The sequence below is a fragment of the Gopherus flavomarginatus genome, chromosome 5, assembly GCF_025201925.1.
Source record: "Gopherus flavomarginatus isolate rGopFla2 chromosome 5, rGopFla2.mat.asm, whole genome shotgun sequence".
Taxonomy (NCBI): Eukaryota; Metazoa; Chordata; order Testudines; family Testudinidae; genus Gopherus; species Gopherus flavomarginatus.
Window position 1 is genome coordinate 15,658,199 of NC_066621.1, and position 13,516 is coordinate 15,671,714.

The 13,516-nt window shown below is 48.0% G+C and overlaps 1 protein-coding gene across 1 annotated transcript in view; it reads left to right on the plus strand.

Annotated features, from left to right (window-relative positions):
• The first annotated feature begins 242 nt into the window (after window positions 1–242).
• The window catches only part of LRRN2 (leucine rich repeat neuronal 2), a 113,557-nt gene continuing 100,283 nt past the window's right edge, over window positions 243–13,516 (plus strand). Inside the window, exon 1 of the mRNA XM_050952310.1 lies at window positions 243–557. The gene's annotated coding sequence lies outside the window, so the exon portion shown is untranslated. The remainder of the gene's footprint in view (window positions 558–13,516) is intronic.

Here is a 13,516-nt window from a genome sequence, read left to right on the forward strand (position 1 = left end):
CCTCTCAGCCTCCTAGCCCTCCTGCCTCCCTTGTTTACAAGGCAGAGCTTGCTCGCACCTCAGGGGTTAAGTGGCACAGCAGGCAAGAGCTGATTCAGGTGGGTGGCACATTGCAGTGACAGTGCTCCAGCGAGGAGGAGGAGGAGGAGGGAGGATGGAGAAAAAGGAGGAGGAGATGGTGGGAAGCTGCTGAAAACCAAGGAGAGTGGAGTGTGTGTGCTTACAAATGAGACGTGAGAGGGGGAAGAATGATAGTCCCTCCCTGCTGCCTCCAGATAAGTAGCTGAAGGAGAGAGAGCAGGAGAGAGAGGGAAGTCGGCCAGCCATCATCTCAGAACAGAAATAAAGTGTGTGTGTGTGGGGAGCTGGGGGGGTGGAGGCATAGAGCAGAAACTCCTCAGCTTTGGCTGGTCCATTACACCAGCTGCGGAGGAAACCGCAGCCCCGCATTGTCTGTCAGCTCCGGGGCTCCGTCTGAACCTGATGTGTGCATGTCCCTGTCATGGAGCAGACAGGCAAATGACAGCGGCGCTAGGAGACCGGAGGAGAGTCCAAGGGTAAGTTGGGATCCATCTATTTGGTGGCGGGTATTGCCAGTGCACAGAAGGCCAGGGGAGATGGGGAAAGGATGGGAGCATTCGTGGCTGCTTGGTGTGACTCTCAGCTGAGGATGGGGAAGCCCTGGCACCCAGAGTAGGGTGATGGTTGTTTTTCCCCCAGTGCATTTCTTTCTCTCTCTCTCTCTCTTTCCCTCTTATTTCTAGGACAGATGCTAAATGCTGAGAGAAAAGGGGCAAGGGGTTGGGGGGAGGTGCATGGGGGGAATGCTGTGATACCCATGTGTTTCAGTTGTGCTATGAACCAGTGAGGAAAACAAGATTGAGGCAGGGACAGATAAGGCAGCCAATGGAAAGGAAGGTTTTCTGCAGCACAGATGTTAAGGGCCTGATTCTGATCTAATTTACACTGGTGTAAATCTGGAAACTCCACTGGAATCAATGGAGCCAGGGCCAGATTTGGATCTCAGTGACTGATGTAACCTGGAATAACCCCAGTGGAAGCAATGGAGATGCTGTGGGCTTATATCGGTGTCGGTGAGATCAGAATCCAGCCTTGAATAAGAACACCAAGAGGATGTGATCTGGCCAGGAACCAACATTTCCAGCACATTAACCCTTCTGTGACTGAGATGAACAGAAACCAGTAAACAAGAGAAGTTAGATGTGGAAGAGAGGCTGTGTTAAATAACTTAGTCTGGTCCATTAGCCTCCTACCTCCACCCCTGCCAGCACAGAGTTCAGCTTGCAGATGGGAGAGGGGGAAATGGAGTAGAGCACAAGAGACTGCAAAGTAAAAAGTGATCCTCAAGCCAAAACCTGGGAGCAGCTGACGAATACAGTGGACATTGACTCTGGAATAGCACTGCAAATGCACCCAGTGCATTTGCAAAGGGAGTCCCTGCCCTGGAGAGGGTCTGGCAGCAAGCAAACAAACAAAAGAACCACCCACCATCAATCCTCCAGAGCCCGCAGAGCTCAGGGAAAGGAAAGCCCACACAGATGACTGTCTGTCTGTCTGTCATCCAGCACCCAGAGGGGGAGGCAGGGTAGCTAGGGCTGAAGCCCATGTATCAGTGATAAGCACAGAAGGGAGCAGTCTCATCAGGCTGCTGTAGCAGAGGGTTGGTTAAGCAAGCTGGGGTTGAGAATAGGGTGCGTGCTCCCCCCTCTTGCCCCGTGGCATCAGCAGAAGAAACACCAGGACAACCGATGGTGTTGGCAAGGTCTTGCTGTTTGTGTTTTTACAGCACCCTTCTCCACCACCCACATCCCATGTACACATCCACCCCCACACACCTCCTCCACATAGGTGCACACATGCCATGCAGGCACTCGACGCCCTATACACTCCTCTCCCAATGCTATGCTAAACATCCCAGCCCTCTTTTGATGTTTCCTGACTCCAGCCTGCTGGAGCCGTGCAGTGTATGATCATGTGCCTAGCAAGGCTGAGCTGGAAGGTTAGGGTGAGCTCTTGTTTCTAGCAGATTGATGGGGATTTGTTTTTCCTCTGCTATTGTGTTCCATCATAGACTCCCTCCACCCCATGCCCCCCCGCTGCTACCACCGGTAGCACTGCCATGGAACCCGCCCTAGTAACAGAGTGGGGGCTCAGGTTGCAGGGGAGTGGAAAGGTAGCAGCCGTGCTCCCGGCTGCTCAGTGTAAATAAGGCTGTGTGTAGGGTGACCAGACAGCAAGTGTGAAAAATCAGGACGGGGGTGGGAGGTAATAGGAGCCTATATAAGAAAAAGTCCCAAATATCGGGACTGTCCTTATAAAATCGGGACATCTGGTCACCCTAGCTGTGTGATTCCAGTGTTGCTATGCTTAGCAGTGACATCAGTTGTCTTCTCCCTCCCTCTCCTCTGCTCGGAAGCCTGGACAAGAACCAGGTCTCTCCCTCCTACTCTGCCTCTCACTCTGTTCAGGAGCCTGGAACAAAAATGGGCTTGAAAGGTCTCAGCAAGTCCCTTGCTCCCTCTAGTACCTGGCTAAGACTCCAAGCATGATAGGATTGTGCCTAGAGAAAGAGTCATGCCCTGGTGATATCAGGGGGTCCCCTCCTCGCAGTGGCAAGGAGGAACTGACCAAAGAAGAGCCAAGCCCCATTGGGAGGGAGTGCATGAGGGGTGTGGATACTAGGGATCGGGTACTGAATGGAAGGAAAATGCCCTTTGTGCAGGAGGTCTTGAATAAGTTGGAGGCCGCAGGCCAGTGGAAATGGCCCTAGGGGATTCCCTGTGCTCAATTCCAAGGTGTGCCCTTATCCAGGACTGGAATGGGAAAGAATGGTGAAGCGAGAACCTGCAGCAAACCCTTGGTCTCAGTGGGCAGCAGAGGGCACTCAGCACCTCGAACACTCAGGATCCTATATCAGAGGGGTAGCCGTGTTAATCTGGATCTGTAAAAGCAGCAAAGAATCCTGTGGCACCTTACAGACTAACAGACATTTTGGAGGATGAGCTTTCGTAGGTGAATACCTGTGCACAACCTCCCAAAGGGCTGAGACGCCCCTAGGGCTCAGTGGAAGGGGGTTGCACAGACGGTGCAGCAGGAATGACTGTAAGAATCTCCTTCCCTTTCACCCCCTCACAAACCCATGCTGGCCCTGAACCAATGGGGCAGACAAGGCAGATAGTGCAGAACCTTATTCCTGAGCTGGCAACTAAAGTATAAGCCCCATGAGCTCTTCAGGGCAGGGAGTTTTGTGCTTTGGGTAGTCCCGGCCACACTCCTCGCATTTAGCAAATGTTACACAAGTGGTGGTAATAATGTGTGCCAGGGTCCTGAGTCCAATGGTCCCTTCTTCAGCTGGGGCAGGTTCCACTTTAAATCTGAATCTGTATAAGGAGACTCATGGGTTTGTTTGAGATTGCGTTCCAGTGCGCAGCCCCATGCACCTTGTCTTGCAGCCACGAGAGGCCTGATCTGGCAGCCCAGAGGCAGGACAAATGCCTAGCAAATCCAGGGTGAGTTTTGCCTGCATAAAGGCTTCAGGGTCAGATCCTCTGCCTTTAAAAGATTGAGTTGATACTCACAGTAGGGTCACGAAACCAACTCTCAGTGATAGTATCACAATCCGACCTTGCTGCCTACTCCCCAGTCCCCTTCTCTGCTCAGGGGTTCAGGGAAGTTTGGATTGATCTGTCCCCTGTTCTCGGCTCCCCACTCATGGATAGGAAACACAGCCTGACCCTCTGACTTGACTCTTGCTCTTAGCTCCCCCCATAGTTGTGAGAGAGCCCCTCTCACCTGTCTCTTATTCCTAGCTCACCATCCTAGGCCACTTCAACTGACCCCAACCCTCCAGTTTATAGAATTCCAGAAATGAAGGGCTGAAATGAACTTCCAGGTCCATCTAATTCATCTCCCTGTGCTGAGGCAGGATTCAGTACACCTAGACCGCTAATCTGGATCTAAATAAAGGGCCTGATTCTCAATCTATCTGCAACCTGCGCCCCCTTACAAAGTGCGTGTCAAACACTACCAACTCAGAACACACTGGCTCACTGACTGTGCAGTAATGGTGTACAGGTGTGAATGCCAGCATTTTGCAACTTCGTGATCACTTTTGCACTAATGTAAATGGCTGCCCAAGGTGCACGGCCAGGGAGACTCTGACTCTCCCAAAAGTGCATTTATTGCTGGGGAAAGGTAGCCAACGGATAGCCCTAGAGGCTGTTATTCATCCCTAGAACAGACACAGCCTGGGAGCAGCAAGGCAGGCACTCACCCTGCTACCCTCTGTGTCCAATAACTGCCCTCCTTGGAGAAGGGACATTTATGGGTCTGAAATGAGCCCAGCTAAATATCTCTGTCCTGCTATTAATTCCATTCCTTTCACCTAGGTTATTTTTGGCAAAGGGATGTGTATTCCCCCACTCTTACATTTCAATCTTGCCCCTTATCTTCTCCCATAGCCGTGCGACTGTAATGTAAAAACAAGGAGATTGTCTATCTCTCTCGGAGGGGCGGGGGGCTGAGCAGCAATAACGCCACTTCTCTTTATGAAGTGGCGTCATTAGAACCCTTATAAAATTCTACTTGCACAATGGAAATGAACGTGGTTTGTTGAGTAGGACCCTTTGTACCCAACCAGAATGGATCTGATCTTGTTATGCATTATGTGGCACTGAGCCACATTATCTGTCACATGTGCCCAGAGATGTGTCTCAGTCCCAGGCAGCAGTGAGATAGTTGTGAGGGCGGAGGGAGGGAAGAACTTGCATGCAGGATACAGAGCTGCCTCTGCATTCCACTGCATGGGCACATTCAGCAGTGCTGGAACCCTGTTGAGCTCCCAATGGCATCCAGCAAGAGATGTCTGCAGAGGAAATGAGATCTGTAACTCTAGGCATAGCAAGGTCAGCACCTAAGTTCTTCACATGGGAAGCAGAGGAATTATCAGTGCGAGGGGAATATAACTGGGAGTCATCAGAGGAGATTAGGAAAAGGGGGAAATTCTGCCTAAACTTCAGACAATAACTTCTGGACAATGAGATCTATTAGCCTGCATAATCAGCTCCCAGAATGAGTGGTGGGAACCCCATTGCATGGCACATTTAAAAGTAGGCAGGGAAGGCACTAATTCCCAGGGACAGATCCTCGACTGGTGAAAATGGACTCAGTTCCATCTACTTCAATGAAGCAATGATGACTTACCCCAGCTGAGGATCTGACTCATATTCCTGGCCATCCCTAATTGATATAACTATGTGTGAAATAACCCTAAGAACCAAGAATTAACTAGAGATGGAGATGGGAGAACCTCAGAAGGCTTGGGGTTTGGTCTAGACAAGCACTTAAAAGGCTGGGTGCATCTCTGAACCTCGTGAAATTGCAAAAGTGGGCTGAGGGATTTGATTGGAGCAGTTTTTCTTAGAAGGTTTCCCATGCTGCCTTCTCAGCTGATGACAATATGCTATGGGACTCTTTACATATGGATAAAGTTGCCTCTGGCCTGGTGCACTAAGGGTCCCTCTTTGCCCACACCTTTCCTACTTTGAGTCACTGTCCTGTGCTGAAAGATGGCCACTTAGCACTGACCTTGCTTGAGATTGCAGGTGACTGAAAGCTTCAGATAGAGTTTCCTAGGAGGGGATTCATTGTGATTCTCATTTCTTGCATATGCGGCTGACAAGTTGCATTGGGACGGACAGCTAGATAGACAGGCAAACAAAAAGACGTACTGGACATATCCCAAGAACAGCTTTACTCATGATATTCTGGCTCCTCTACTTCCAGCTGGAAGCCAGGAGTTCAGAGGCTGCCATAAAATTAAAAGGAAGTGGTGGGTAGAGAGGAGGAGATTATCCCAATGTTTCCCAGGCAACGTCTACACTACGAGCTAAGGGTGTGATCCCCAGCTCATGCAGACATACTGTCAGAAGCTTGATAAGAACTAGCATGAATGTAAGTAATAGTGTAGCCATGATAGCCCAGGCAACTGCAGCGGCAGCACAGCTCAACTGTGCCGAGTACAAACCCGCCCGAATCCCATAGCTACATATTCTGCACAGCTAAGGCAGGCTGCTGCTGCAGCTAACCAGGCTACCGCAGCTCCACTACTATTTATACTTGGGCTAGCTCTCATCCAGTATGTCTGTGCGAGCTGGGGATTGCACACTAGCTCCTAGCGTGGACATAGCCTCAGAAACATGGTTCAGTCTGAGTTTGGGAGGAAGCTTCCGCAGTGAGGAAAGTTCTTTTTACTCATCCACAGTGGGGGAGCGAGGGCAGCTTCAGATTTCCATGCCCTTGGCATCTCTGTCACACATTACTGTGTTGCGGTACCATGTTGCAAAGCTCACCTGGAGCCAGTCCCCTAGTTATGTTGGCTAGTCTTAGACATATAAATTCCGAGGCCAGAAGGGACCACTCTGATCATCTAGTCTGACCTCCTGTATAGCACTGGCCAGAGAACTGCCCCAAAATAGGCCCTAGAGTCACCCCTGAATGCTGCTGGTTGGACAGTTTCCTTGTTACATGGCAGTCCAGTTGCACCTAACTGACTTAATGAAGTCTATGAAACTATACCATTTTACACTGCTGAAGACCTGGCCCTGGCAGCCAGAAAGCAATCCCAGAGGGGACCATGTGAGGGGCTTGCTAATTAATTCCCTGTTTATAGAAGCTTTCTGCAACCAATCACTTTTGCAATCCAGACCTTTTGCCTGGAAACATACAGGAGATCAGTATTTCGTTTGGACTCTGTAGGCAATGAGATGTGAGCCGTCAGAGCACTGATTGATGATACATCCTTCTGCCTCTTGCTCCGAGTGGGCGGTGCCAGTGACTTTCTCTGATACTGCTAAGCAGCCTCCTGGAAATGAAATTGTCACTCCCAGGAGAAGTATCTTCCCCTGTCCCTTGCATTGGAAACTGCAGGTTTCTGCCCACTTCTGGAACTGGAAACCTCCCAAAAGGAGAATAACTAGACCCTGGCTTGCAAGCTACTTCTCTGGAGTGAATTAAAACTAGAGCAAGATAAAAGTGAATGACACCAGAATTTGCCTTTAAGAGGAGGGATGGTCTTGCGGTTAAAGCTCTGGGTGTGGACTCAGGTGAGCTGGGTTCAGGTCTTAACCCCGCCACAGACTTCCTGTCTCACTTTCGGCCAGTCACATGGAATCAGATTTTCAAACGTGCTGGGCAGCACTGGCACTTTAATCATTCTGTGCCTCAGTTTCCCATCTGTAAAATGGAGATAATAATCCTTCCTGTCTCCAGCTCTTTGTACATCATGTTTATTTAGACTGTAAACTCTCTTGGTCAGGGATTGTTCTATATACAGCCCCCTAGCACAATGGGCACTAGATTTCAACTGGGGCCTCTGGCTACTACAGTAAGATAAATCCTGGCTCATACTGGCCCTCTCATAGAGAAAATCCAGGTGAGTTTGTGGACAAAGATGTATCAGAGATGCAGACAGAGTTTGGAGTTTGCTGGGGTGAGTTGATGTGATGGGAAGCACAATTAGGCACATAGAATCATAGAATATCAGGGTTGGAAGGGACCTCAGGAGGTCATCTAGTCCAACCCCCTGCTCAAACCAGGACCAATTCCCAGCTAAATCATCCCAGCCAGTGCTTTGTCAAGACTGACCTTAAAAACCTCTAAGGAAGGAGATTCCACCACCTCCCTAGGTAACCCACATGGAGATTCAGAAGTTGTTGCATCTCTTCTGTTTTAAGGATTGATCCCTGCCCTTGGACTTTGGACGCACACAGTACACATCCCTTAAAAACAACAACAACAACAACAAAAACCATGGGTGCGACTTGCAAAGCCACCTAGGGGATTCGGATGCCCAGTTCTCAAGGACAATTAAAATAATCTAGACTCCTAGGTATCCCCCACACAGTGCCCCCGGCTCCACTCCCATGCCACAGCCCTGCCCCCCTGGGGGTGGTAGTCGGCTGATGAACGGGGAAGTTCACACTTCTTGGAGCTATTATTTCAGGCTGTATGGACTCAGGCAGGGAGGTGTCAGGCCATGCAGGCTCCCTTCTTTACCTCAGCCAATGTAGTTCAGTCCTAACCTGCAGCACTCCTCCTTTTCAAGTTAGAGTCGTACACACACATCTGACCTTCTGCAACCCCTGCTTTTCCAGTAATAGATCACCACACACATTCTCCAGTGCACCTCAGTCCAAACCTCTGCAGTTCCCTTTTGGGGCTCCCATAGCCTTGTCAGTGCACCTCAGGCACCTCCTGATACATCCTGCAATGCTGCATCCTTCCAACATCTCACCAACGCATCCTGATCTCGTACAACCCCGCTTTCCAGCCCCAACGAGTCCTTCCCACGACGCCCTGCAGTTTGAATGCCTCCTGTGCATCCCAGCCCTCACGTTTTTTTCAGGGCAAAGAAAATGAGGAGAGAGAGAGGGAAAGAGTGAGAGAGAGAGAGATGTTTAAAAGCCTGAAGCTGTTCCAGGGCATCAATCAGTGTATAGGTAGTAAAATATTCGTGCAGGTTTGGAGACTGTTGATGGGGTAGAGTATTTTGCGATAAATATATTTATTGCTGGTTTTGTAAAAGGCTGTTCCAATGAATGGGTTTTAGTAAGGCAATAAATGGTCAAGAAAATTGCTCTGATTGCATCTCAGAGCATCTAAAACCATTAAGTCTATGGGGGTCTTGCAAGCCCCTCTGACTTCCACTTCTCCCAAGGGGAAATGCAGGGCCAGCAGGGATCTAGGCGGGAAGGTGTGTTGCTTCTTATATGAGGCTGATGTTTACATTATAAAAGCACCTCCAACAGAGATGGAGGGCCCATGATGCTTGGTGCTGTTCATGCACAGAGTGAGAGACAGTTCCTGCCCCAAAGAGCTTGCAGTCTAAATATCCAATTGGAGGGAGGGAAAACAGAGGCAAAGAGAGGTGACTTGGTTTGCCTATGGTCACACAGCCAAGCTGGGAATAAAACCCAGGTTTCCCGACTCCTGGTCCTGTGCCCTATCCACTGGCCACGCTGCTTCTCTTGACCCCTATGGCCCTCAAAAGTTTGTATGCTTGCTCATTTGTGAGCAACAACTTCTCTCCATCTCAGCATCAGCCGTCATGAGTCACTGCTCCAAGACAATTGTGGCATTTCCAGAGCTCCTAATCCCTGCTGAGCTTGATGGCAGGAGTGCTGGAACAATTTTGATAGTAGGGGTGCTGCTGATGGAAACCATGGAAACTATGTATGTGGTTTTTGTTATTACTACTGCAAGCCAGGTGGTGCAGCAGCACCCCTAGTTCCACCACCCTGCTTGATGGCATCCCCTGCCTTGATTGGGAGCATTTCAGAAATAAAGGGCCTGATTCTGCTCTCCCCTGCACTGGCATAATTCAGGAGTTGCTCCTGATGCCTATTGATGCCAATAGAATTACCCGAGCATGAAACTTGTGCAAGCAAAAGAAGAATCAGGCCCAACAGATCCAAACCTGCTGCTCATACTCACTTGGGGTGAAATTCAGCTTTGTGCAGAGCAGACAGCTCAATGTCTACTATGCCCCAGCTGAGTCCCCTTGAACATAGACCACTGCACATGGGTGAATTTTACCTTCTAGCCACAGGGCATCTGGGATTAGGGGTAGGCAGATAGTGCAGATATCTCCCTCCAGATGTTCATACAGATTTTCAAATGAATTCAGTTCAGCTATGTTCATGCCTAATGCCTTTCCATGAGTATTCCAGCCAACGAGTTTACTGGCAGGAATGTTTGTAAGGGAATATTGAAGAATATTTCCAGAAAGAGTTCTGAATTTTTACTCACAGCTGTATGCAGGGGAAACCTGATTCTAAGAGTTATGTCCATCCAGTAAGGGAAACAGCAGCATACCCTGTGGCCTGTTGTGGCCTATAAAAACTGCTTGAATTTCAGATATCAAGTACTCACCGTGAACTGTTTGCAAACAAGGTGTGGAGCAAGAATTATGTGCAGAATCTGTTTGGTGAGTAAGTCTGAATAACAAATAAATATGGGAAAGTTGGGATCTGTTCCCAGACAATTCACAAAGGGCTTAATTGGAACATAAGTGGTGCTTAGGGCTTATGCTGGCTCTGCGCAGTGGGTGCATTTCACCCAAACAGGAAAAAGAGACAAACTTAGTCAATACATTACTCATGCTGAATTATTTATTCACCAACTCTACTCAGAACTAAAGCCATTTCCCCCTCTAGCACTCTGGTATCCTCTGACCCCACATAGACTCTAGTGGTGCTCATTAGGGTTAAGAGACTATCCCAGGTTCTGTTATAAAACTATTTTGTGGAGTTTATAACCAGCCATAAAAATTCTCTCCAAGATTCAAGTTGGCACACAAAGTCTGAGCTTGACTGTTGTTGTTTTCCCTTTTCTGTTGACCAAATGTGAGTTGTTTGTTTTAAAGTTCAAGCAGAGGAAAGTATTTTATACTAAAAAGAGTCTTTTGTGCTTCTGTGAAAAACTTAATATCACCTGCTCTGATTTTTTTTAAAAGCCTTAGTAAAGCATCTATCTCCAACATGGGGCATTTTAACAAATCTCCTCCCAAAGCTAGGAAGAGAACTCAGGCTTTCTAACTCCACTCACCTGTTTTAACCAGGAAGACACACTGCCTCACAAAACCAGGAATAGAAAACAGGATCCCCACTCTCGTGTCCTAACCAATAAGTCACATTCCCTCACATATAAAAAGAACCCAGGAGTCCAGACTTCCAGTTCTAATCAGTAGATCACACTCTTCCCAGAGAAGACTAGACCCTCAATCCTCTGCTCTAACTACTAAATGAAAGGAACAAGGAAAAGAACCTAGGAGTCCTGAGTCCCTGTCCGCAGTTATTCTTTTTTCTTTTTTTTTTTAAATATACAGGTAGGAGAGACAGTAACTGCCTGTGTGCATTCCAGTGCTCAGCTAGTGTTGCAGTAAAGCCTAGGATATGCAATGAATGATCTCTTCAATACACACCTCAGAGCAGAATGAGGCCCCATCTAAAACATTTGAGAGGAATAAAAAGCTTAGGATGCTCCATTGTGACACTGCTGGGATTTACACAATCACTCACTGCCACCATAGTAAGCCAGAAAGGCTCCAAAGGGCTATCATGCAAACGATCCCCAGATTACACTGGAGTGTCATATTTCACCACTGAGTTTTTTTTATTGTTCCTTCCTTTTTATTAAACTGCCATTTAAATAAGGCAAAGAGATTTCAATGACACTCTCCAGATGTCTTTATGGCTTTTTAATTTTTTTGTTGGTCCCTCTTTGTTTGTAACCCTCCCGCCCCCACCTCCTGGGAAGCACAACAAATAATCCTCCTCCCCACCCCCAAGATATTGACTGAACTTGGCCCTTTCCATTTGGCAAATGCTGAATTTTCTCCCGTGTTGTTTTCTGTTTTTAATGGAAGTTAAATGAAGAGGGCTGTTTATGTTTAAAAGCGATAACTTATGCCCCAAATCTCTCTCTGTTTATCCACCCACACCAACGAAGCTGCTAGTACTGCAATGTGAGAAATAGCAGTGATTGCTTCCGTGCTAGTACAGAGCAGCAGGAGAGCTGCAAATGGTGGAGGGTTTTTTTTAGGAAGGAGGAGGGTCATACATAAATAGGTTTTCTTTTAAAAATTGCTGGTAAATTTAAGTGAGGGGGAAAACACAAGCTAAACTGTATCTAAGTAAGTAACATTGGTTGTTAATAATGGGATATGCTTCCTTTCACTTCTAGATAGGGCTGCAACAGCAGGGTTTGCTCAGGCAAAATTTCCAATACAGGTCAACGAAAGTGTCGCCTGAGTAAGATGAGGTCTTACTCTGGCGACACTTACCCCTGCAGGATGGGGTCCCTAGTGAGTAAGGATTGGATGCTGGTTGAGAGATGGTTTGATGGCCCGTGTCTGGCTAGAGCCAGCACAACACGGATGGACAGATGGATAGCGAGATGTATGTATCATTGGAGTGACTCTGGAGTTACACTAGTGTCAGTGAGAGCAGGGTCAGGCTCGATTTGTGTACAGTATGCACAACCCAATGCAATTTTGTTGTGCATAGGGCCCTTCATATAAACGGTCTTCCTTACAAAGTTGCTGTGGATAACCTATTTACAGAGTTAAATCACTTAAAAAAGCCAAGGGGAAGAGAAGTGAAGGGCCAGACACAAAGGAGGGTAGAGATGTTGCTTCAGCTCCCTGTGGCCTGAGTCTTCCATCTGCATCGTCCTACAGAACAGAAGACGCAATCTGTTTTGTCTTAGTGCACTCACAGGGTCTGATTCGCCCTCGCCTGCCCCTTATGCAGTCATTTATCTCAGTGCAATTTGGGGGTGACGCATGCCCATTCTGATATGGTAGGAACCATGTTGTGCCCCACTTTACACTGATGTAAACTGTTATCATTATCTGTATTACTGTAGCGCCCAGCCATGGACTACTAGACCTCACATGCTAGGTGCTGTACAAACACAGAACAAAGACAGTCCCTGCCCCAAAAAGCTTACTGCAGACGTTATAGGAAAATGGATAATAAGCCCCTGCTCACAGGTGCAAAAAGAAGCCCGGCGAGAGACTGTGCCTGGCAGAGGCATCATGCCCTCTGTGATCCTGGGACGGGTGGCTACAGCTCTGCACCTCCTCTCCTCCCCTCAAAACCTGTGGTGTAGACAGCTCTGTACAGATTCAGACACTATTTCATTAACTTTTGTGATGTGTTTTCTGGGGGGCCAGAGCCTCAGATGATGCAAACCAATATAGCTCCATTGCCTTCACTGAACATGAGAGGCTTCGTGCTTCTAATGAAAATCTGAAAGAACTAATTACACAAACAAGCACCCAGGCTATCAGGGTGAAAGTGATGTCTATAAATCAGAGACAAACTGAATAATATTTTTGAAAGCCATGTGCAGTGTCAGAACCAGCTGTGGGTAGTGTGTCCATTGGCACGGGGAGGTGGAAAGTATCGGGTGTGCATGATTGCAGACAGCTCACAAGAGAGAAGGCCATGCCCAGCAGTGAATGTCTAATTCCCATAGGAGATGAAAGAGAGGGCAGTGTCTTCTCCTGCTAGTACAACAGAAAGAATCCATGCTGGTAGATACAGTAAGCCAGATCCTCAGGTGGTGTAGGTTGGCATAGTGCCATTGGCTACAGGGGAAGTTCTGAACTGAGATCCCCAATTGGTGTAAATCAAGGTAGCTCCATCCTAGCTCATCGTTGATGAAATTCTAGCCCCACTGAGGTAAATAGTAAAACTTTTCTTCACTTCACTGAGGCCAGAATTTTACCCCCTGTGTCTGATAACTTCACTACAACCATGCTGCCTTACACCAGCTAAGATTCTGGCCCAATATTTTCAGGGAACATTAATGTACCCCAGTGACAGCCAGACCTGTGGTTTTCTGTGTTGATGAGGACTGGAACAAGCTTTTTCATATTTGTGGGTGCTCTGCAGGGCAGATCCTCTAGAAAAGAATATCACGGAGGGGG